Genomic DNA, 26165 nt, shown 5'->3' with positions numbered 1-26165 from the left:
TCCATTCATTTCAATGGGGGATTTCGACCACTGGGAGCCAGCCATTCATTTCAATGGGGGATTTCTACCCCTTGGAGCCCGTCATTCATTTCTATGGGGGATTTCGACCATTGGGAGCCAGCCATTCATTTCAATGGGGGATTTCGACCCCTAGGTGCCCGCATTTCATTTCATTGGGGGATTTCGACCCCTAGGCGCCCGCCATTCATTTCAATGGGGGATTTCAACCCCTGGTAACCCGCAATTCATTCCTATGAGTGATTTTGACCCCTGGGAGCCCACCATTCATTTAAATGGGGGAATTCGATCCCTGGTAGCCCGCCATTCATTCCCATGGGGGATTTCGACCACTGGGAGCAGGCCATTCATTTCAATGGGGGATTTCGACCCCTAGGCGCCCGCCATTCATTTCAATGGGGGATTTTGACTCCTGGTCGCCTGCCATTCATTTCAATGGGGGAATTCGACCCCTGGGAGCCCGCCATTCATTCCTATGGGGGAATCTCGATCCCTGGTAGACCGCCATTCATTTCATTGGGGGATTTCGACCCCTAGGCGCCCCCGCCATTAATTCCTATGGGGGAATCTCGATCCCTGGTAGCACGCCATTCATTTGAATGGGGGATTTCAACCCCTGGAACCCGCCATTCATTCCTATGGGGGATTTCGACCCCTGGGAGCCCGCCATTCATTTAAATGGGGGAATTCGACCCCTGGTAGCCCGCCATTCATTTCAATGGGGGATTTCGACCACTGGGAGCCCACCATTCATTTCTATGGGGGAATCTCGATCCCTGGTAGCCCGCCATTCATTTCAATGGGGGATTTCGAACCCTGGAAGCCCGCCATTCATTTCATTGGGGGATTTTGACCCCTGGGCGTCCGCCATTCATTTCAATGGGAAATTTCGACCCCTGGGCGCCCGCCATTCATTTCATTGGGGGATTTTGACCCCTGGGCACCCGCCATTCATTTCAATAGGGGAATTTGACCCCTGGAGCCCGTCATTCATTTCAACGGGGGATTTCAACCCCTGGTAGCACGCTATTCATTTCAATGAGGGATTTTGACCACTGGGAGCCAGCCATTCATTTCAATGGGGGATTTCGACCCCTGGTAGCACGCTATTCATTTCAATGAGGGATTTTGACCACTGGGAGCCAGCCATTCATTTCAATGGGGGATTTCGACCCCTAGGCGCCCCCGCCATTAATTCCTATGGGGGAATCTCGATCCCTGGTAGCACGCCATTCATTTGAATGGGGGATTTCAACCCCTGGTAACCCGCTATTCATTCCCATGGGGGATTTCGACCCCTGGGAGCCCGCCATTCATTTAAATGGGGGAATTCAACCCCTTGTAGCCCGCCATTCATTTCAATGGGGGATTTCGACCACTGGGAGCCCACCATTCATTTCTATGGGGCAATCTCGATCCCTGGTAAACTGCCATTCATTTCAAAGGGGTATTTCGACCCCTGGTAGCCCGCCATACATTTCAATGAGGGATTTCGACCCCTGGGAGCCCTCCATTCATTTCAATGGGGGAATTAAACCCCTGGGCGCCCGGCCATTCATTTCAATGGGTGAATTCGACCCCTGGGCACCCGCCATTTATTTCTATGGGAAATTTCAACCCCTGGCAGCCCACCATTGATTTCAATGGGGGATTTCGACCACTGGTAGCCCGCCTTTCATTTCAATTGGGGAATTCGACCCCTGGGAGCCCGCCATTATTTTTAATGGGGGATTTCGACCCCTGGTAGCCCGCCATTCATTTCAATGGGGGATTTAAACCCCTGGTAGCCCACCATTTATTTCAATGGGAGATTTCGACCCCTCGGCGAAAACCATCCATTTCAATGGAAGAAATCGACCCCTGGGAGCCCGCCATTCATTTCAATGGGGGATTTCGACCACTCGGAGTCAGCCATTCATTTCTATGGGGGATTTCGACCCTTAGGCGCCCCCGCCATTCATTTCTATGGGGGATTTGAACCCCTGGTAGCCCGCAATTCATTTCATTGGGGAATTTTAATTCCTGGGCGCCCGTCATTCATTTCAATGGGGGATTTCGACCCCTTGTAGCCCGCCATTCATTTCATTGGGGGATTTTGATTCCTGGTAGCCCGCCATTCATTTCAATGGGGGATTTCGACAACTGGGAGCCAGCCATTCATTTCAATGGGGGATTTCGACCCCTAGGAACCCGCCATTCATTTCAATGGGGGATTTCGACCCCTAGGCGCCCCCGCCATTCATTCCCTTGGGGGAATCTCGATCCCTGGTAGCCCGCCATTCGTTTCAATGGGGGATTTCAACCCCTGGTAACCCGCCATTCATTCCTATTGGGGATTTCGACCCCTGGGAGCCCGCCATTCATTCATTCCTATGGGGGTATCTCGATTTTTGGTAGCCTGCCATTTATTTCAATGGGGGATTTCAACCCCTTGTAACCCGCCATTCATTCCTATGGGGGAATTCGACCCCTGGTAGCCCGCCATTAATTTCAATAGGGGATTTCGACAACTGGGAGCCCGTCATTCATTTCAATGGGGGATTTCGACTCCTAGGCGCCCGCCATTCATTTCAATGGGGGATTTTGACTCCTGGTCGCCCGCCATTCATTCCAATGGGGGATTTCAACCCCTGGTATCCCGCCATTCATTCCTATGTGGGATTTCAACCCCTGGTATCCCGCCATCTATTCCTATGGGGGATTTCGACCCCTGGGAGCCCACCATTAATTTAATTGGGGGAATTCGACCACTGGGTGCCCGCCATTCATTTCAATGGGGGATTTCGACCCCTGGTAGCCCGCCATTCATTTCATTGGGGGATTTTGACCCCTGGGCGCCCGCCATTCATTTCATTAGGGGAATTCGACCCCTGGTAGCCGGCCAAACATTTCAATGGAGGATTTCCACCCCTGGTAGCCCGCCATTCATTTCAATGGGGGATTTCTACCCCTTGGAGCCCGTCTTTCATTTCTATGGGGGATTTCGACCACTGGGAGCCAGCCATTCATTTCAATGGGGGATTTCGACCCCTAGGTGCCCGCATTTCATTTCATTGGGGGATTTCGACCCCTAGGCGCCCGCCATTCATTTCAATGGGGGATTTCAAACCCTGGTAACCCGCAATTCATTCCTATGAGTGATTTTGACCCCTGGGAGCCCACCATTCATTTAAATGGGGGAATTCGATCCCTGGTAGCCCGCCATTCATTCCCATGGGGGATTTCGACCACTGGGAGCAGGCCATTCATTTCAATGGGGGATTTCGACCCCTAGGCGCCCGCCATTCATTTCAATGGGGGATTTTGACTCCTGGTCGCCTGCCATTCATTTCAATGGGGGAATTCGACCCCTGGGAGCCCGCCATTCATTCCTATGGAGGAATCTCGATCCCTGGTAGACCGCCATTCATTTCAATGGGGGATTTCAACCCCTGGTAACCTGCCATTCATTCCTATGATGGATTTCGACCCCTGGGAGCCCACCATTCATTTAAATGGGGGAATTCAACCCCTGGTAACCTGCCATTCATTCCTATGATGGATTTCGACCCCTGGGAGCCCACCATTATTTTAAATGGGGGAATTCGACCCCTGGTAGCCCGCCATTCATTTCAATGGGGGATTTCGACCACTGGGAGCCCACCATTCATTTCTATGGGGGAATCTCGATCCCTGGTAGCCCGCCATTCATTTCAATGGGGGATTTCGACCCCTGGTAGCCCGCCATTCATTTCAATGGGGGATTTTTATTCCTTGGCGCCCGCCATTCATTTCAATAGGGAAATTCGACCCCTGTTTGCCGCCATTCATTTCAATGGGGGATTTCGACCACTGGGAGCCAGCCATTCATTTCAATGGGGGATTTCGACCCCTAGGCCTCCGCCATTCATTTCAATGGGGGATTTTGACTCCTGGTCGCCCGCCATTCATTTCAATGGGGGAATTCAACCCCTGGGAGCCCGCCATTCATTTCAATGGGGGATTTCGACACCTGGTAGCCCGCCATTCATTCCTTTGGGGGATTTCGACCCCTCGGAGCCCACCATTCATTTAAATGGGGGAATTCGACACCTGGGTGCCCGCCATACATTTCAATGGGGGATTTCGACCCCTGGTAGCCCGCCATTCATTTCAATAGAGGAATTCGACCCCTGGTAGCCCGCCAAACATTTCAATGGGGGATTTCCAACCCTGGTAGCCCGCCATTCATTTCAATGAGGGATTTCGACCCCTTGGAGCCCGTCATTCATTTCCATGGGGGATTTCGACCACTGGGAGTCAGCCATTCATTTCAATGGGGGATTTCGACCACTGGGAGTCAGCCATTCATTTCAATGGGGGATTTCGACCCCTAGGCGCCCCCGCCATTCATTCCCTTGGGGGAATCTCGATCCCTGGTAGCCCGCCATTCGTTTCAATGGGGGAATTCAACCCCTGGTAACCCGCCATTCATTCCTATTGGGGATTTCGACCCCTGGGAGCCCGCCATTCATTCATTCCTATGGGGGTATCTCGATTTTTGGTAGCCTGCCATTCATTTCAATGGGGGATTTCAACCCCTTGTAACCCGCCATTCATTCCTATGGGGGAATTCGACCCCTGGTAGCCCGCCATTAATTTCAATAGGGGATTTCGACAACTGGGAGCCCGTCATTCATTTCAATGGGGGATTTCGACTCCTAGGCGCCCGCCATTCATTTCAATGGGGGATTTTGACTCCTGGTCGCCCGCCATTCATTCCAATGGGGGATTTCAACCCCTGGTATCCCGCCATTCATTCCTATGTGGGATTTCAACCCCTGGTATCCCGCCATCTATTCCTATGGGGGATTTCGACCCCTGGGAGCCCACCATTAATTTAATTGGGGGAATTCGACCACTGGGTGCCCGCCATTCATTTCAATGGGGGATTTCGACCCCTGGTAGCCCGCCATTCATTTCATTGGGGGATTTTGACCCCTGGGCGCCCGCCATTCATTTCATTAGGGGAATTCGACCCCTGGTAGCCGGCCAAACATTTCAATGGAGGATTTCCACCCCTGGTAGCCCGCCATTCATTTCAATGAGGGATTTCGACCCCTGGGAGCCCTCCATTCATTTCAATGGGGGATTTCGACCACTGGGAGCCAGCCATTCATTTCAATGGGGGATTTCTACCCCTTGGAGCCCGTCATTCATTTCTATGGGGGATTTCGACCACTGGGAGCCAGCCATTCATTTCAATGGGGGATTTCGACCCCTAGGTGCCCGCATTTCATTTCATTGGGGGATTTCGACCCCTAGGCGCCCGCCATTCATTTCAATGGGGGATTTCAACCCCTGGTAACCCGCAATTCATTCCCATGGGGGATTTCGACCACTGGGAGCAGGCCATTCATTTCAATGGGGGATTTCGACCCCTAGGCGCCCGCCATTCATTTCAATGGGGGATTTTGACTCCTGGTCGCCTGCCATTCATTTCAATGGGGGAATTCGACCCCTGGGAGCCCGCCATTCATTCCTATGGGGGAATCTCGATCCCTGGTAGACCGCCATTCATTTCAATGGGGGATTTCAACCCCTGGTAACCTGCCATTCATTCCTATGATAGATTTTGACCCCTGGGAGCCCACCATTCATTTAAATGGGGGAATTCAACCCCTGGTAACCTGCCATTCATTCCTATGATGGATTTCGACCCCTGGGAGCCCACCATTCATTTAAATGGGGGAATTCGACCCCTGGTAGCCTGCCATTCATTTCAATGGGGGATTTCGACCACTGGGAGACCACCATTCATTTCTATGGGGGAATCTCGATCCCTGGTAGCCCGCCATTCATTTCAATGGGGGATTTCGACCCCTGGTAGCCCGCCATTCATTTCAATGGGGGATTTTTATTCCTTGGCGCCCGCCATTCATTTCAATAGGGAAATTCGACCCCTGTTTGCCGCCATTCATTTCAATGGGGGATTTCAACCACTGGGAGCCAGCCATTCATTTCAATGGGGGATTTCGACCCCTGGGCGACCCCCATTCATTTCATTAGGTGAATTCGACCCCTGGTAGCCGGCCAAACATTTCAATGGAGGATTTCCACCCCTGGTAGCCCGCCATTCATTCCTTTGTGGGATTTCAACCCCTGGTATCCCGCCATCTATTCCTATGGGGGATTTCGACCCCTGGGAGCCCACCATTAATTTAATTGGGGGAATTCGACCACTGGGTGCCCGCCATTCATTTCAATGGGGGATTTCGACCCCTGGTAGCCCGCCATTCATTTCATTGGGAAATTTCGACCCCTGGGCGCCCGCCATTCATTTCATTGGGGGATTTTGACCCCTGGGCACCCGCCATTCATTTCAATAGGGGAATTTGACCCCTGGAGCCCGTCATTCATTTCAATGGGGGATTTCGACCCCTGGGCGCCCGCCATTCATTTCAATGGGGGATTTCGACCCCTGGTAGCACGCTATTCATTTCAATGAGGGATTTTGACCACTGGGAGCCAGCCATTCATTTCAATGGGGGATTTCGACCCCTAGGCGCCCCCGCCATTAATTCCTATGGGGGAATCTCGATCCCTGGTAGCACGCCATTCATTTGAATGGGGGATTTCAACCCCTGGTAACCCGCTTTTCATTCCCATGGGGGATTTCGACCCCTGGGAGCCCGCCATTCATTTAAATGGGGGAATTCAACCCCTTGTAGCCCGCAATTCATTTCAATGGGGGATTTCGACCACTGGGAGCCCACCATTCATTTCTATGGGGCAATCTCGATCCCTGGTAAACTGCCATTCATTTCAAAGGGGTATTTCGACCCCTGGTAGCCCGCCATACATTTCAATGAGGGATTTCGACCCCTGGGAGCCCTCCATTCATTTCAATGGGGGAATTAAACCCCTGGGCGCCCGGCCATTCATTTCAATGGGTGAATTCGACCCCTGGGCACCCGCCATTTATTTCTATGGGAAATTTCAACCCCTGGCAGCCCACCATTGATTTCAATGGGGGATTTCGACCACTGGTAGCCCGCCTTTCATTTCAATTGGGGAATTCGACCCCTGGGAGCCCGCCATTATTTTTAATGGGGGATTTCGACCCCTGGTAGCCCGCCATTCATTTCAATGGGGGATTTAAACCCCTGGTAGCCCACCATTTATTTCAATGGGAGATTTCGACCCCTCGGCGAAAACCATCCATTTCAATGGAAGAATTCGACCCCTGGGAGCCCGCCATTCATTTCAATGGGGGATTTCGACCACTGGGAGTAAGCAATTCATTTCTATGGGGGATTTCGACCCCTAGGCGCCCCCGCCATTCATTTCAATGGGGGATTTCGACCCCTGGTAGCCCGCAATTCATTTCATTGGGGAATTTTAATTCCTGGGCGCCCCTCATTCATTTCAATGGGGGATTTCGACCCCTTGTAGCCCGCCATTCATTTCATTGGGGGATTTTGATTCCTGGTAGCCCGCCATTCATTTCAATGGGGGATTTCGACAACTGGGAGCCAGCCATTCATTTCAATGGGGGATTTCGACCCCTAGGAACCCGCCATTCATTTCAATGGGGGATTTCGACCCCTAGGCGCCCCCGCCATTCATTCCCTTGGGGGAATCTCGATCCCTGGTAGCCCGCCATTCGTTTCAATGGGGGATTTCAACCCCTGGTTACCCGCCATTCATTCCTATGGGGGATTTCGACCCCTGGGAGCCCGCCATTCATTCATTCCTATGGGGGTATCTCGATTTTTGGTAGCCTGCCATTCATTTCAATGGGGGATTTCAACCCCTTATAACCCGCCATTCATTCCTATGGGGGAATTCGACCCCTGGTAGCCCGCCATTAATTTCAATAGGGGATTTCGACAACTGGGAGCCCGTCATTCATTTCAATGGGGGATTTCGACTCCTAGGCGCCCGCCATTCATTTCAATGGGGGATTTTGAATCCTGGTCGCCCGCCATTCATTCAAATGGGGGATTTCAACCCCTGATATCCCGCCATTCATTCCTATGTGGGATTTCAACCCCTGGTATCCCGCCATCTATTCCTATGGGGGATTTCGACCCCTGGGAGCCCAACATTAATTTAATTGGGGGAATTCGACCACTGGGTGCCCGCCATTCATTTCAATGTGGGATTTCGACCCCTGGTAGCCCGCCATTCATTTCATTGGGGGATTTTGACCCCTGGGCGCCCGCCATTCATTTCATTAGGGGAATTCGACCCCTGGTAGCCGGCCAAACATTTCAATGGAGGATTTCCACCCCTGGTAGCCCGCCATTCATTTCAATGAGGGATTTCGACCCCTGGGAGCCCTCCATTCATTTCAATGGGGGATTTCGACCACTGGGAGCCAGCCATTCATTTCAATGGGGGATTTCTACCCCTTGGTGCCCGTCATTCATTTCTATGGGGGATTTCGACCACTGGGAGCCAGCCATTCATTTCAATGGGGGATTTCGACCCCTAGGTGCCCGCATTTCATTTCATTGGGGGATTTCGACCCCTAGGCGCCCGCCATTCATTTCAATGGGAAATTTCAACCCCTGGCAGCCCACCATTGATTTCAATGGGGGATTTCGACCACTGGTAGCCCGCCTTTCATTTCAATTGGGGAATTCGACCCCTGGGAGCCCGCCATTATTTTTAATGGGGGATTTCGACCCCTGGTAGCCCGCCATTCATTTCAATGGGGGATTTAAACCCCTGGTAGCCCACCATTTATTTCAATGGGAGATTTCGACCCCTCGGCGAAAACCATCCATTTCAATGGAAGAATTCGACCCCTGGGAGCCCGCCATTCATTTCAATGTGGGATTTCGACCACTGGGAGTCAGCCATTCATTTCTATGGGGGATTTCGACCCCTAGGCGCCCCCGCCATTCATTTCAATGGGGGATTTCGACCCCTGGTAGCCCGCAATTCATTTCATTGGGGAATTTTAATTCCTGGGCGCCCGTCATTCATTTCAATGGGGGATTTCGACCCCTTGTAGCCCGCCATTCATTTCATTGGGGGATTTTGATTCCTGGTAGCCCGCCATTCATTTCAATGGGGATTTCGACAACTGGGAGCCAGCCATTCATTTCAATGGGGGATTTCGACCCCTAGGAACCCGCCATTCATTTCAATGGGGGATTTCGACCCCTAGGCGCCCCCGCCATTCATTCCCTTGGGGGAATCTCGATCCCTGGTAGCCCGCCATTCGTTTCAATGGGGGATTTCAACCCCTGGTTACCCGCCATTCATTCCTATGGGGGATTTCGACCCCTGGGAGCCCGCCATTCATTCATTCCTATAGGGGTATCTCGATTTTTGGTAGCCTGCCATTCATTTCAATGGGGGATTTCAACCCCTTGTAACCCGCCATTCATTCCTATGGGGGAATTCGACCCCTGGTAGCCCGCCATTAATTTCAATAGGGGATTTCGACAACTGGGAGCCCGTCATTCATTTCAATGGGGGATTTCGACTCCTAGGCGCCCGCCATTCATTTCAATGGGGGATTTTGACTCCTGGTCGCCCGCCATTCATTCCAATGGGGGATTTCGACCCCTGGTAGCCCGCCATTCATTTCATTGGGGGATTTTGACCCCTGGGCGCCCGCCATTCATTTCATTAGGGGAATTCGACCCCTGGTAGCCGGCCAAACATTTCAATGGAGGATTTCCACCCCTGGTAGCCCGCCATTCATTTCAATGAGGGATTTCGACCCCTGGGAGCCCTCCATTCATTTCAATGGGGGATTTCGACCACTGGGAGCCAGCCATTCATTTCAATGGGGGATTTCTACCCCTTGGAGCCCGTCATTCATTTCTATGGGGGATTTCGACCACTGGGAGCCAGCCATTCATTTCAATGGGGGATTTCGACCCCTAGGTGCCCGCATTTCATTTCATTGGGGGATTTCGACCCCTAGGCGCCCGCCATTCATTTCAATGGGGGATTTCAACCCCTGGTAACCCGCCATTCATTCCCATGGGGGATTTCGACCACTGGGAGCAGGCCATTCATTTTAATGGGGGATTTCGACCCCTAGGCGCCCGCCATTCATTTCAATGGGGGATTTTGACTCCTGGTCGCCTGCCATTCATTTCAATGGGGGAATTCGACCCCTGGGAGCCCGCCATTCATTCCTATGGGGGAATCTCGATCCCTGGTAGACCGCCATTCATTTCAATGGGGGATTTCAACCCCTGGTAACCTGCCATTCATTCCTATGATGGATTTCGACCCCTGGGAGCCCACCATTCATTTAAATGGGGGAATTCAACCCCTGGTAACCTGCCATTCATTCCTATGATGGATTTCGACCCCTGGGAGCCCACCATTATTTTAAATGGGGGAATTCGACCCCTGGTAGCCCGCCATTCATTTCAATGGGGGATTTCGACCACTGGGAGCCCACCATTCATTTCTATGGGGGAATCTCGATCCCTGGTAGCCCGCCATTCATTTCAATGGGGGATTTCGACCCCTGGTAGCCCGCCATTCATTTCAATGGGGGATTTTTATTCCTTGGCGCCCGCCATTCATTTCAATGGGGAAATTCGACCCCTGTATGCCGCCATTCATTTCAATGGGGGATTTCGACCACTGGGAGCCAGCCATTCATTTCAATGGGGGATTTCGACCCCTAGGCCTCCGCCATTCATTTCAATGGGGGATTTTGACTCCTGGTCGCCCGCCATTCATTTCAATAGGGGAATTCAACCCCTGGGAGCCCGCCATTCATTTTAATGGGGGATTTCAACCCCTGGTAGCCCGCCATTCATTCCTATGGGGGATTTCGACCCCTCGGAGCCCACCATTCATTTAAATGGGGGAATTCGACACCTGGGTGCCCGCCATACATTTCAATGGGGGATTTCGACCCCTGGTAGCCCGCCATTCATTTCAATAGAGGAATTCGACCCCTGGTAGCCCGCCAAACATTTCAATGGGGGATTTCCAACCCTGGTAGCCCGCCATTCATTTCAATGAGGGATTTCGACCCCTTGGAGCCCGTCATTCATTTCCATGGGGGATTTCGACCACTGGGAGTCAGCCATTCATTTCAATGGGGGATTTCGACCACTGGGAGTCAGCCATTCATTTCAATGGGGGATTTCGACCCCTAGGCGCCCCCGCCATTCATTCCCTTGGGGGAATCTCGATCCCTGGTAGCCCGCCATTTGTTTCAATGGGGGATTTCAACCCCTGGTAACCCGCCATTCATTCCTATTGGGGATTTCGACCCCTGGGAGCCCGCCATTCATTCATTCCTATGGGGGTATCTCGATTTTTGGTAGCCTGCCATTCATTTCAATGGGGGATTTCAACCCCTTGTAACCCGCCATTCATTCCTATGGGGGAATTCGACCCCTGGTAGCCCGCCATTAATTTCAATAGGGGATTTCGACAACTGGGAGCCCGTCATTCATTTCAATGGGGGATTTCGACTCCTAGGCGCCCTCTATTCATTTCAATGGGGGATTTTGACTCCTGGTCGCCCGCCATTCATTCCAATGGGGGATTTCAACCCCTGGTATCCCGCCATTCATTCCTATGTGGTATTTCAACCCCTGGTATCCCGCCATCTATTCCTATGGGGGATTTCGACCCCTGGGAGCCCACCATTAATTTAATTGGGGGAATTCGACCACTGGGTGCCCGCCATTCATTTCAATGGGGGATTTCGACCCCTGGTAGCCCGCCATTCATTTCATTGGGGGATTTTGACCCCTGGGCGCCCGCCATTCATTTCATTAGGGGAATTCGACCCCTGGTAGCCGGCCAAACATTTCAATGGAGGATTTCCACCCCTGGTAGCCCGCCATTCAGTTCAATGAGGGATTTCGACCCCTGGGAGCCCTCCATTCATTTCAATGGGGGATTTCGACCACTGGGAGCCAGCCATTCATTTCAATGGGGGATTTCTACCCCTTGGAGCCCGTCATTCATTTCTATGGGGGATTTCGACCACTGGGAGCCAGCCATTCATTTCAATGGGGGATTTCGACCCCTAGGTGCCCGCATTTCATTTCATTGGGGGATTTCGACCCCTAGGCGCCCGCCATTCATTTCAATGGGGGATTTCAACCCCTGGTAACCCGCAATTCATTCCTATGAGTGATTTTGACCCCTGGGAGCCCACCATTCATTTAAATGGGGGAATTCGATCCCTGGTAGCCCGCCATTCATTCCCATGGGGGATTTCGACCACTGGGAGCAGGCCATTCATTTCAATGGGGGATTTCGACCCCTAGGCGCCCGCCATTCATTTCAATGGGGGATTTTGACTCCTGGTCGCCTGCCATTCATTTCAATGGGGGAATTCGACCCCTGGGAGCCCGCCATTCATTCCTATGGGGGAATCTCGATCCCTGGTAGACCGCCATTCATTTCAATGTGGGATTTCAACCCCTGGTAACCTGCCATTCATTCCTATGATGGATTTCGACCCCTGGGAGCCCACCATTCATTTAAATGGGGGAATTCAACCCCTGGTAACCTGCCATTCATTCCTATGATGGATTTCGACCCCTGGGAGCCCACCATTCATTTAAATGGGGGAATTCGACCCCTGGTAGCCCGCCATTCATTTCAATGGGGGATTTCGACCACTGGGAGCCCACCATTCATTTCTATTGGGGAATCTCGATCCCTGGTAGCCCGCCATTCATTTCAATGGGGGATTTCGACCCCTGGTAGCCCGCCATTCATTTCAATGGGGGATTTTTATTCCTTGGCGCCCGCCATTCATTTCAATAGGGAAATTCGACCCCTGTTTGCCGCCATTCATTTCAATGGGGGATTTCGACCACTGGGAGCCAGCCATTCATTTCAATGGGGGATTTCGACCCCTAGGCCTCCGCCATTCATTTCAATGGGGGATTTTGACTCCTGGTCGCCCGCCATTCATTTCAATGGGGGAATTCAACCCCTGGTAGCCCGCCATTCATTTCAATAGGGGATTTCGACCCCTGGTAGCCCGCCATTCATTCCTATGGGGGATTTCGACCCCTCGGAGCCCACCATTCATTTAAATGGGGGAATTCGACACCTGGGTGCCCGCCATACATTTCAATGGGGGATTTCGACCCCTGGTAGCACGCCATTCATTTCATTGGGGGATTTTGACCCCTGGGCGCCCGCCATTCAATTCAATAGAGGAATTCGACCCCTGGTAGCCCGCCAAACATTTCAATGGGGGATTTCCAACCCTGGTAGCCCGCCATTCATTTCAATGAGGGATTTCGACCCCTTGGAGCCCGTCATTCATTTCCATGGGGGATTTCGACCACTGGGAGTCAGCCATTCATTTCAATGGGGGATTTCGAACCATAGGTGCCCGCATTTCATTTCATTGGGGGATTTCAACCCCTGGCAACCCGCCATTCATTCCTATGGGTGATTTCGACACCTGGGAGCCCACCATTCATTTAAATGGGGGATTTCAACCCCTGGTAACCCGCCATTCATTCCTATTGGGGATTTCGACCCCTGGGAGCCCGCCATTCATTCATTCCTATGGGGGTATCTCGATTTTTGGTAGCCTGCCATTCATTTCAATGGGGGATTTCGACCCCTTGTAGCCCGCCATTCATTTCATTGGGGGATTTTGATTCCTGGTAGCCCGCCATTCATTTCAATGGGGGATTTCGACAACTGGGAGCCAGCCATTCATTTCAATGGGGGATTTCGACCCCTAGGAACCCGCCATTCATTTCAATGGGGGATTTCGACCCCTAGGCGCCCCCGCCATTCATTCCCTTGGGGGAATCTCGATCCCTGGTAGCCCGCCATTCGTTTCAATGGGGGATTTCAACCCCTGGTTACCCGCCATTCATTCCTATGGGGGATTTCGACCCCTGGGAGCCCGCCATTCATTCATTCCTATGGGGGTATCTCGATTTTTGGTAGCCTGCCATTCATTTCAGTGGGGGATTTCAACCCCTTGTAACCTGCCATTCATTCCTATGGGGGAATTCGACCCCTGGTAGCCCGCCATTAATTTCAATAGGGGATTTCGACAACTGGGAGCCCGTCATTCATTTCAATGGGGGATTTCGACTCCTAGGCGCCCGCCATTCATTTCAATGGGGGATTTTGACTCCTGGTCGCCCGCCATTCATTCCAATGGGGGATTTCAACACCTGGTATCCCGCCATTCATTCCTATGTGGGATTTCAACCCCTGGTATCCCGCCATCTATTCCTATGGGGGATTTCGACCCCTGGGAGCCCACCATTAATTTAATTGGGGGAATTCGACCACTGGGTGCCCGCCATTCATTTCAATAGGGGATTTCGACCCCTGGTAGCCCGCCATTCATTTCATTGGGGGATTTTGACCCCTGGGCGCCCGCCATTCATTTCATTAGGGGAATTCGACCCCTGGTAGCCGGCCAAACATTTCAATGGAGGATTTCCACCCCTGGTAGCCCGCCATTCATTTCAATGAGGGATTTCGACCCCTGGGAGCCCTCCATTCATTTCAATGGGGGATTTCGACCACTGGGAGCCAGCCATTCATTTCAATGGGGGATTTCTACCCCTTGGAGCCCGTCATTCATTTCTATGGGGGATTTCGACCATTGGGAGCCAGCCATTCATTTCAATGGGGGATTTCGACCCCTCGGTGCCCGCATTTCATTTCATTGGGGGATTTCGACCCCTAGGCGCCCGCCATTCATTTCAATGGGGGATTTCAACCCCTGGTAACCCGCAATTCATTCCTATGAGTGATTTTGACCCCTGGGAGCCCACCATTCATTTAAATGGGGGAATTCGATCCCTGGTAGCCCGCCATTCATTCCCATGGGGGATTTCGACCACTGGGAGCAGGCCATTCATTTCAATGGGGGATTTCGACCCCTAGGAGCCCGCCATTCATTTCAATGGGGGATTTTGACTCCTGGTCGCCTGCCATTCATTTCAATGGGGGAATTCGACCCCTGGGAGCCCGCCATTCATTCCTATGGGGGAATCTCGATCCCTGGTAGACCGCCATTCATTTCATTGGGGGATTTCGACCCCTAGGCGCCCCCGCCATTAATTCCTATGGGGGAATCTCGATCCCTGGTAGCACGTTATTCATTTGAATGGGGGATTTCAACCCCTGGAACCCGCCATTCATTCCTATGGGGGATTTCGACCCCTGGGAGCCCGCCATTCATTTAAATGGGGGAATTCGACCCCTGGTAGCCCGCCATTCATTTCAATGGGGGATTTCGACCACTGGGAGCCCACCATTCATTTCTATGGGGGAATCTCGATCCCTGGTAGCCCGCCATTCATTTCAATGGGGGATTTCGAACCCTGGAAGCCCGCCATTCATTTCATTGGGGGATTTTGACCCCTGGGCGTCAGCCATTCATTTCAATGGGAAATTTCGACCCCTGGGCGCCCGCCATTCATTTCATTGGGGGATTTTGACCCCTGGGCACCCGCCATTCATTTCAATAGGGAAATTTGACCCCTGGAGCCCGTCATTCATTTCAACGGGGGATTTCGACCCCTGGGCGCCCGCCATTCATTTCAATGGGGGATTTCGACACCTGGTAGCACGCTATTCATTTCAATGAGGGATTTTGACCACTGGGAGCCAGCCATTCATTTCAATGGGGGATTTCGACCCCTAGGCGCCCCCGCCATTAATTCCTATGGGGGAATCTCGATCCCTGGTAGCACGCCATTCATTTGAATGGGGGATTTCAACCCCTGGTAACCCGCTATTCATTCCCATGGGGGATTTCGACCCCTGGGAGCCCGCCATTCATTTAAATGGGGGAATTCAACCCCTTGTAGCCCGCCATTCATTTCAATGGGGGATTTCGACCACTGGGAGCCCACCATTCATTTCTATGGGGCAATCTCGATCCCTGGTAAACTGCCATTCATTTCAAAGGGGTATTTCGACCCCTGGTAGCCCGCCATACATTTCAATGAGGGATTTCGACCCCTGGGAGCCCTCCATTCATTTCAATGGGGGAATTAAACCCCTGGGCGCCCGGCCATTCATTTCAATGGGTGAATTCGACCCCTGGGCACCCGCCATTTATTTCTATGGGAAATTTCAACCCCTGGCAGCCCACCATTGATTTCAATGGGGGATTTCGACCACTGGTAGCCCGCCTTTCATTTCAATTGGGGAATTCGACCCCTGGGAGCCCGCCATTATTTTTAATGGGGGATTTCGACCCCTGGTAGCCCGCCATTCATTTCAATGGGGGATTTAAACCCCTGGTAGCCCACCATTTATTTCAATGGGAGATTTCGACCCCTCGGCGAAAACCATCCATTTCAATGGAAGAAATCGACCCCTGGGAGCCCGCCATTCATTTCAATGGGGGATTTCGACCACTCGGAGTCAGCCATTCATTTCTATGGGGGATTTCGACCCTTAGGCGCCCCCGCCATTCATTTCTATGGGGGATTTGAACCCCTGGTAGCCCGCAATTCATTTCATTGGGGAATTTTAATTCCTGGGCGCCCGTCATTCATTTCAATGGGGGATTTCGACCCCTTGTAGCCCGCCATTCATTTCATTGGGGGATTTTGATTCCTGGTAGCCCGCCATTCATTTCAATGGGGGATTTCGACAACTGGGAGCCAGCCATTCATTTCAATGGGGGATTTCGACCCCTAGGAACCCGCCATTCATTTCAATGGGGGATTTCGACCCCTAGGCGCCCCCGCCATTCATTCCCTTGGGGGAATCTCGATCCCTGGTTGCCCGCCATTCGTTTCAATGGGGGATTTCAACCCCTGGTTACCCGCCATTCATTCCTATGGGGGATTTCGACCCCTGGGAGCCCGCCATTCATTCATTCCTATGGGGGTATCTCGATTTTTGGTAGCCTGCCATTCATTTCAATGGGGGATTTCAACCCCTTGTAACCCGCCATTCATTCCTATGGGGGAATTCGACCCCTGGTAGCCCGCCATTAATTTCAATAGGGGATTTCGACAACTGGGAGCCCGTCATTCATTTCAATGGGGGATTTCGACTCCTAGGCGCCCGCCATTCATTTCAATGGGGGATTTTGACTCCTGGTCGCCCGCCATTCATTCCAATGGGGGATTTCAACCCCTGGTATCCCGCCATTCATTCCTATGTGGGATTTCAACCCCTGGTATCCCGCCATCTATTCCTATGGGGGATTTCGACCACTGGGAGCCCACCATTAATTTAATTGGGGGAATTCGACCACTGGGTGCCCGCCATTTATTTCAATGGGGGATTTCGACCCCTGGTAGCCCGCCATTCATTTCATTGGGGGATTTTGACCCCTGGGCGCCCGCCATTCATTTCATTAGGGGAATTCGACCCCTGGTAGCCGGCCAAACATTTCAATGGAGGATTTCCACCCCTGGTAGCCCGCCATTCATTTCAATGGGGGATTTCTACCCCTTGGAGCCCGTCATTCATTTCTATGGGGGATTTCGACCACTGGGAGCCAGCCATTCATTTCAATGGGGGATTTCGACCCCTAGGTGCCCGCATTTCATTTCATTGGGGGATTTCGACCCCTAGGCGCCCGCCATTCATTTCAATGGGGGATTTCAACCCCTGGTAACCCGCAATTCATTCCTATGAGTGATTTTGACCCCTGGGAGCCCACCATTCATTTAAATGGGGGAATTCGATCCCTGGTAGCCCGCCATTCATTCCCATGGGGGATTTCGACCACTGGGAGCAGGCCATTCATTTCAATGGGGGATTTCGACCCCTAGGCGCCCGCCATTCATTTCAATGGGGGATTTTGACTCCTGGTCGCCTGCCATTCATTTCAATGGGGGAATTCGACCCCTGGGAGCCCGCCATTCATTCCTATGGGGGAATCTCGATCCCTGGTAGACCGCCATTCATTTCAATGGGGGATTTCAACCCCTGGTAACCTGCCATTCATTCCTATGATGGATTTCGACCCCTGGGAGCCCACCATTCATTTAAATGGGGGAATTCAACCCCTGGTAACCTGCCATTCATTCCTATGATGGATTTCGACCCCTGGGAGCCCACCATTATTTTAAATGGGGGAATTCGACCCCTGGTAGCCCGCCATTCATTTCAATGGGGGATTTCGACCACTGGGAGCCCACCATTCATTTCTATGGGGGAATCTCGATCCCTGGTAGCCCGCCATTCATTTCAATGGGGGATTTCGACCCCTGGTAGCCCGCCATTCATTTCAATGGGGGATTTTTATTCCTTGGCGCCCGCCATTCATTTCAATAGGGAAATTCGACCCCTGTTTGCCGCCATTCATTTCAATGGGGGATTTCGACCACTGGGAGCCAGCCATTCATTTCAATGGGGGATTTCGACCCCTAGGCCTCCGCCATTCATCTCAATGGGGGATTTTGACTCCTGGTCGCCCGCCATTCATTTCAATGGGGGAATTCAACCCCTGGGAGCCCGCCATTCATTTCAATGGGGGATTTCGACCCCTGGTAGCCCGCCATTCATTCCTATGGGGGATTTCGACCCCTCGGAGCCCACCATTCATTTAAATGGGGGAATTCGACACCTGGGTGCCCGCCATACATTTCAATGGGGGATTTCGACCCCTGGTAGCCCGCCATTCATTTCAATAGAGGAATTCGACCCCTGGTAGCCCGCCAAACATTTCAATGGGGGATTTCCAACCCTGGTAGCCCGCCATTCATTTCAATGAGGGATTTCGACCCCTTGGAACCCGTCATTCATTTCCATGGGGGATTTCGACCACTGGGAGTCAGCCATTCATTTCAATGGGGGATTTCGACCACTGGGAGTCAGCCATTCATTTCAATGGGGGATTTCGACCCCTAGGCGCCCCCGCCATTCATTCCCTTGGGGGAATCTCGATCCCTGGTAGCCCGCCATTCGTTTCAATGGGGGATTTCAACCCCTGGTAACCCGCCATTCATTCCTATTGGGGATTTCGACCCCTGGGAGCCCGCCATTCATTCATTCCTATGGGGGTATCTCGATTTTTGGTAGCCTGCCATTTATTTCAATGGGGGATTTCAACCCCTTGTAACCCGCCATTCATTCCTATGGGGGAATTCGACCCCTGGTAGCCCGCCATTAATTTCAATAGGGGATTTCGACAACTGGGAGCCCGTCATTCATTTCAATGGGGGATTTCGACTCCTAGGCGCCCGCCATTCATTTCAATGGGGGATTTTGACTCCTGGTCGCCCGCCATTCATTCCAATGGGGGATTTCAACCCCTGGTATCCCGCCATTCATTCCTATGTGGGATTTCAACCCCTGGTATCCCGCCATCTATTCCTATGGGGGATTTCGACCCCTGGGAGCCCACCATTAATTTAATTGGGGGAATTCGACCACTGGGTGCCCGCCATTCATTTCAATGGGGGATTTCGACCCCTGGTAGCCCGCCATTCATTTCATTGGGGGATTTTGACCCCTGGGCGCCCGCCATTCATTTCATTAGGGGAATTCGACCCCTGGTAGCCGGCCAAACATTTCAATGGAGGATTTCCACCCCTGGTAGCCCGCCATTCATTTCAATGGGGGATTTCTACCCCTTGGAGCCCGTCATTCATTTCTATGGGGGATTTCGACCACTGGGAGCCAGCCATTCATTTCAATGGGGGATTTCGACCCCTAGGTGCCCGCATTTCATTTCATTGGGGGATTTCGACCCCTAGGCGCCCGCCATTCATTTCAATGGGGGATTTCAAACCCTGGTAACCCGCAATTCATTCCTATGAGTGATTTTGACCCCTGGGAGCCCACCATTCATTTAAATGGGGGAATTCGATCCCTGGTAGCCCGCCATTCATTCCCATGGGGGATTTCGACCACTGGGAGCAGGCCATTCATTTCAATGGGGGATTTCGACCCCTAGGCGCCCGCCATTCATTTCAATGGGGGATTTTGACTCCTGGTCGCCTGCCATTCATTTCAATGGGGGAATTCGACCCCTGGGAGCCCGCCATTCATTCCTATGGGGGAATCTCGATCCCTGGTAGACCGCCATTCATTTCAATGGGGGATTTCAACCCCTGGTAACCTGCCATTCATTCCTATGATGGATTTCGACCCCTGGGAGCCCACCATTATTTTAAATGGGGGAATTCGACCCCTGGTAGCCCGCCATTCATTTCAATGGGGGATTTCGACCACTGGGAGCCCACCATTCATTTCTATGGGGGAATCTCGATCCCTGGTAGCCCGCCATTCATTTCAATGGGGGATTTCGACCCCTGGTAGCCCGCCATTCATTTCAATGGGGGATTTTTATTCCTTGGCGCCCGCCATTCATTTCAATAGGGAAATTCGACCACTGTTTGCCGCCATTCATTTCAATGGGGGATTTCGACCACTGGGAGCCAGCCATTCATTTCAATGGGGGATTTCAACCCCTAGGCCTCCGCCATTCATTTCAATGGGGGATTTTGACTCCTGGTCGCCCGCCATTCATTTCAATGGGGGAATTCAACCCCTGGGAGCCCGCCATTCATTTCAATGGGGGATTTCGACACCTGGTAGCCCGCCATTCATTCCTTTGGGGGATTTCGACCCCTCGGAGCCCACCATTCATTTAAATGGGGGAATTCGACACCTGGGTGCCCGCCATACATTTCAATGGGGGATTTCGACCCCTGGTAGCCCGCCATTCATTTCAATAGAGGAATTCGACCCCTGGTAGCCCGCCAAACATTTCAATGGGGGATTTCCAACCCTGGTAGCCCGCCATTCATTTCAATGAGGGATTTCGACCCCTTGGAGCCCGTCATTCATTTCCATGGGGGATTTCGACCACTGGGAGTCAGCCATTCATTTCAATGGGGGATTTCGACCACTGGGAGTCAGCCATTCATTTCAATGGGGGATTTCGACCCCTAGGCGCCCCCGCCATTCATTCCCTTGGGGGAATCTCGATCCCTGGTAGCCCGCCATTCGTTTCAATGGGGGAATTCAACCCCTGGTAACCCGCCATTCATTCCTATTGGGGATTTCGACCCCTGGGAGCCCGCCATTCATTCATTCCTATGGGGGTATCTCGATTTTTGGTAGCCTGCCATTCATTTCAATGGGGGATTTCAACCCCTTGTAACCCGCCATTCATTCCTATGGGGGAATTCGACCCCTGGTAGCCCGCCATTAATTTCAATAGGGGATTTCGACAACTGGGAGCCCGTCATTCATTTCAATGGGGGATTTCGACTCCTAGGCGCCCGCCATTCATTTCAATGGGGGATTTTGACTCCTGGTCGCCCGCCATTCATTCCAATGGGGGATTTCAACCCCCGGTATCCCGCCATTCATTCCTATGTGGGATTTCAACCCCTGGTATCCCGCCATCTATTCCTATGGGGGATTTCGACCCCTGGGAGCCCACCATTAATTTAATTGGGGGAATTCGACCACTGGGTGCCCGCCATTCATTTCTATGGGGGATTTCGACCACTGGGAGCCAGCCATTCATTTCAATGGGGGATTTCGACCCCTAGGTGCCCGCATTTCATTTCATTGGGGGATTTCGACCCCTAGGCGCCCGCCATTCATTTCAATGGGGGATTTCAACCCCTGGTAACCCGCAATTCATTCCTATGAGTGATTTTGACCCCTGGGAGCCCACCATTCATTTAAATGGGGGAATTCGATCCCTGGTAGCCCGCCATTCATTCCCATGGGGGATTTCGACCACTGGGAGCAGGCCATTCATTTCAATGGGGGATTTCGACCCCTAGGCGCCCGCCATTCATTTCAATGGGGGATTTTGACTCCTGGTCGCCTGCCATTCATTTCAATGGGGGAATTCGACCCCTGGGAGCCCGCCATTCATTCCTATGGGGGAATCTCGATCCCTGGTAGACCGCCATTCATTTCAATGGGGGATTTCAACCCCTGGTAACCTGCCATTCATTCCTATGATGGATTTCGACCCCTGGGAGCCAACCATTCATTTAAATGGGGGAATTCAACCCCTGGTAACCTGCCATTCATTCCTATGATGGATTTCGTCCCCTGGGAGCCCACCATTCATTTAAATGGGGGAATTCGACCCCTGGTAGCCCGCCATTCATTTCAATGGGGGATTTCGACCCCTGGTAGCCCGCCATTCATTCCTATGGGGGATTTCGACCCCTCGGAGCCCAATATTCATTTAAATGGGGGAATTCGACACCTGGGTGCCCGCCATACATTTCAATGGGGGATTTCGACCCCTGGTAGCCCGCCATTCATTTCATTGGGGGATTTTGACCCCTGGGCGCCCGCCATTCAATTCAATAGAGGAATTCGACCCCTGGTAGCCCGCCAAACATTTCAATGGGGGATTTCCAACCCTGGTAGCCCGCCATTCATTTCAATGAGGGATTTCGACCCCTTGGAGCCCGTCATTCATTTCCATGGGGGATTTCGACCACTGGGAGTCAGCCATTCATTTCAATGGGGGATTTCGAACCATAGGTGCCCGCATTTCATTTCATTGGGGGATTTCAACCCCTGGCAACCCGCCATTCATTCCTATGGGTGATTTCGACCCCTGGGAGCCCACCATTCATTTAAATGGGGGAATTCGACCCCTGGTAGCCCGCCATTCATTTCAATGGGGGATTTCGACCACTTGGAGCCCACCATTCATTTCTAAGGGGGAATCTCGATCCCTGGTAGCCCGCCATTCATTTCAATGGGGGATTTCGACCACTGGGAGCAGGCCATTCATTTCAATGGGGGATTTCGACCCCTAGGCGCCCGCCATTCATTTCAATGGGGGATTTTGACTCCTGGTCGCCCGCCATTCATTTCAATAGGGGATTTCAACCCCTGGTAACCTGCCATTCATTCCTATGATGGATTTCGACCCTTGGGAGCCCACCATTAATTTAAATGGGGGAATTCGACCCCTGGTAGCCCGCCATTCATTTCAATGGGGGATTTCGACCACTGGGAGCCCACCATTCATTTCTATGGGGGAATCTCGATCCCTGGTAGCCCGCCATTCATTTCAATGGGGGATTTCGACCCCTGGTAGCCCGCCATTCATTTAAATGGGGGAATTCAACCCCTGGTAACCTGCCATTCATTCCTATGATGGATTTCGACCCCTGGGAGCCCACCATTCATTTAAATGGGGGAATTCGACCCCTGGTAGCCTGCCATTCATTTCAATGGGGGATTTCGACCACTGGGAGCCCACCATTCATTTCTATGGGGGAATCTCGATCCCTGGTAGCCCGCCATTCATTTCAATGGGGGATTTCGACCCCTGGTAGCCCGCCATTCATTTCAATGGGGGATTTTTATTCCTTGGCGCCCGCCATTCATTTCAATAGGGAAATTCGACCCCTGTTTGCCGCCATTCATTTCAATGGGGGATTTCAACCACTGGGAGCCAGCCATTCATTTCAATGGGGGATTTCGACCCCTAGGCCTCCGCCATTCATTTCAATGGGGGATTTTGACTCCTGGTCGCCCGCCATTCATTTCAATGGGGGATTTCAACCCCTGGTAGCCCGCCATTCATTTCAATGGGGGATTTCGACCCCTGGTAGCCCGCCATTCATTCCTATGGGGGATTTCGACCCCTCGGAGCCCACCATTCATTTAAATGGGGGAATTCGACACCTGGGTGCCCGCCATACATTTCAATGGGGGATTTCGACCCCTGGTAGCCCGCCATTCATTTCATTGGGGGATTTTGACCCCTGGGCGCCCGCTATTCAATTCAATAGAGGAATTCGACCCCTGGTAGCCCGCCAAACATTTCAATGGGGGATTTCCAACCCTGGTAGCCCGCCATTCATTTCAATGAGGGATTTCGACCCCTTGGAGCCCGTCATTCATTTCCATGGGGGATTTCGACCACTGGGAGTCAGCCATTCATTTCAATGGGGGATTTCGAACCATAGGTGCCCGCATTTCATTTCATTGGGGGATTTCAACCCCTGGCAACCCGCCATTCATTCCTATGGGTGATTTCGACCCCTGGGAGCCCACCATTCATTTAAATGGGGGATTTCAACCCCTGGTAACCCGCCATTCATTCCTATTGGGGATTTCAACCCCTGGGAGCCCGCCATTCATTCATTCCTATGGGGGTATCTCGATTTTTGGTAGCCTGCCATTCATTTCAATGGGGGATTTCAACCCCTTGTAACCCGCCATTCATTCCTATGGGGGAATTCGACCCCTGGTAGCCCGCCATTAATTTCAATAGGGGATTTCGACAACTGGGAGCCCGTCATTCATTTCAATGGGGGATTTCGACTCCTAGGCGCCCGCCATTCATTTCAATGGGGGATTTTGACTCCTGGTCGCCCGCCATTCATTCCAATGGGGGATTTCAACCCCCGGTATCCCGCCATTCATTCCTATGTGGGATTTCAACCCCTGGTATCCCGCCATCTATTCCTATGGGGGATTTCGACCCCTGGAAGCCCACCATTAATTTAATTGGGGGAATTCGACCACTGGGTGCCCGCCATTCATTTCTATGGGGGATTTCGACCACTGGGAGCCAGCCATTCATTTCAATGGGGGATTTCGACCCCTAGGTGCCCGCATTTCATTTCATTGGGGGATTTCGACCCCTAGGCGCCCGCCATTCATTTCAATGGGGGAATTCAACCCCTGGTAACCCGCAATTCATTCCTATGAGTGATTTTGACCCCTGGGAGCCCACCATTCATTTAAATGGTGGAATTTGATCCCTGGTAGCCCGCCATTCATTCCCATGGGGGATTTCGACCACTGGGAGCAGGCCATTCATTTCAATGGGGGATTTCGACCCCTAGGCGCCCGCCATTCATTTCAATGGGGGATTTTGACTCCTGGTCGCCTGCCATTCATTTCAATGGGGGAATTCGACCCCTGGGAGCCCGCCATTCATTCCTATGGGGGAATCTCGATCCCTGGTAGACCGCCATTCATTTCAATGGGGGATTTCAACCCCTGGTAACCTGCCATTCATTCCTATGATGGATTTCGACCCCTGGGAGCCCACCATTCATTTAAATGGGGGAATTCAACCCCTGGTAACCTGCCATTCATTCCTATGATGGATTTCGACCCCTGGGAGCCCACCATTCATTTAAATGGGGGAATTCGACCCCTGGTAGCCTGCCATTCATTTCAATGGGGGATTTCGACCACTGGGAGCCCACCATTCATTTCTATGGGGGAATCTCGATCCCTGGTAGCCCGCCATTCATTTCAATGGGAGATTTCGACCCCTGGTAGCCCGCCATTCATTTCAATGGGGGATTTTTATTCCTTGGCGCCCGCCATTCATTTCAATAGGGAAATTCGACTTCTGTTTGCCGCCATTCATTTCAATGGGGGATTTCGACCACTGGGAGCCAGCCATTCATTTCAATGGGGGATTTCGACCCCTAGGCCTCCGCCATTCATTTCAATGGGGGATTTTGACTCCTGGTCGCCCGCCATTCATTTCAATGGGGGAATTCAACCCCTGGTAGCCCGCCATTCATTTCAATGGGGGATTTCGACCCCTGGTAGCCCGCCATTCATTCCTATGGGGGATTTCGACCCCTCGGAGCCCACCATTCATTTAAATGGGGGAATTCGACACCTGGGTGCCCGCCATACATTTCAATGGGGGATTTCGACCCCTGGTAGCCCGCCATTCATTTCATTGGGGGATTTTGACCCCTGGGCGCCCGCCATTCAATTCAATAGAGGAATTCGACCCCTGGTAGCCCGCCAAACATTTCAATGGGGGATTTCCAACCCTGGTAGCCCGCCATTCATTTCAATGAGGGATTTCGACCCCTTGGAGCCCGTCATTCATTTCCATGGGGGATTTCGACCACTGGGAGTCAGCCATTCATTTCAATGGGGGATTTCGAACCATAGTTGCCCGCATTTCATTTCATTGGGGGATTTCAACCCCTGGCAACCCGCCATTCATTCCTATGGGTGATTTCGACCCCTGGGAGCCCACCATTCATTTAAATGGGGGATTTCAACCCCTGGTAACCCGCCATTCATTCCTATTGGGGATTTCAACCCCTGGGAGCCCGCCATTCATTCATTCCTATGGGGGTATCTCGATTTTTGGTAGCCTGCCATTCATTTCAATGGGGGATTTCAACCCCTTGTAACCCGCCATTCATTCCTATGGGGGAATTCGACCCCTGGTAGCCCGCCATTAATTTCAATAGGGGATTTCGACAACTGGGAGCCCG

Source organism: Vanacampus margaritifer, chromosome 9 (genome assembly GCF_051991255.1).
Source record: "Vanacampus margaritifer isolate UIUO_Vmar chromosome 9, RoL_Vmar_1.0, whole genome shotgun sequence".
Taxonomy (NCBI): domain Eukaryota; kingdom Metazoa; phylum Chordata; class Actinopteri; order Syngnathiformes; family Syngnathidae; genus Vanacampus; species Vanacampus margaritifer.
The sequence above is the reverse complement of the archived record's forward strand: the minus strand, read 5'-3'. Positions refer to the sequence as shown.